This window comes from Morone saxatilis, unplaced genomic scaffold (genome assembly GCF_004916995.1).
Source record: "Morone saxatilis isolate NCDOM2014 unplaced genomic scaffold, NCSU_SB_2.0 Contig24, whole genome shotgun sequence".
Taxonomy (NCBI): Eukaryota; Metazoa; Chordata; class Actinopteri; family Moronidae; genus Morone; species Morone saxatilis.
Window position 1 is genome coordinate 26,806,485 of NW_023339807.1, and position 256 is coordinate 26,806,740.

The 256-nt window shown below is 43.0% G+C and overlaps 1 protein-coding gene across 1 annotated transcript in view; it reads left to right on the forward strand.

Moving 5' to 3' along the window:
* The window catches only part of si:dkey-22o22.2 (neural-cadherin), a 43,358-nt gene that overhangs the window by 18,234 nt on the left and 24,868 nt on the right, over window positions 1–256 (forward strand). The gene's annotated exons all lie outside the window — the stretch shown is intronic.

Sequence of the window (256 nt, forward strand, 5' to 3'; positions counted from 1 at the left end):
TAGACTGCAGGTTTAAGACACTGTTCGTTATATATGCCGTCACTGCCTCTTATGCTGCCTGTAGTCTTTGTTTAGACTCTACAGACACGCTGTGTGTATATATGCAGGAGGTATAGTGTGTGTGAAGGTGACTAAAGGTGAAAGAATCAAACTCCTGACAGAGTTAAAGCTCCAATCTGAGGTTTGATGAGCTGTAAACTCAACTGAAGGTTTTATCCTCCAACTGCATCACCTTCAGCTCTGTGTGTGTGTGTGT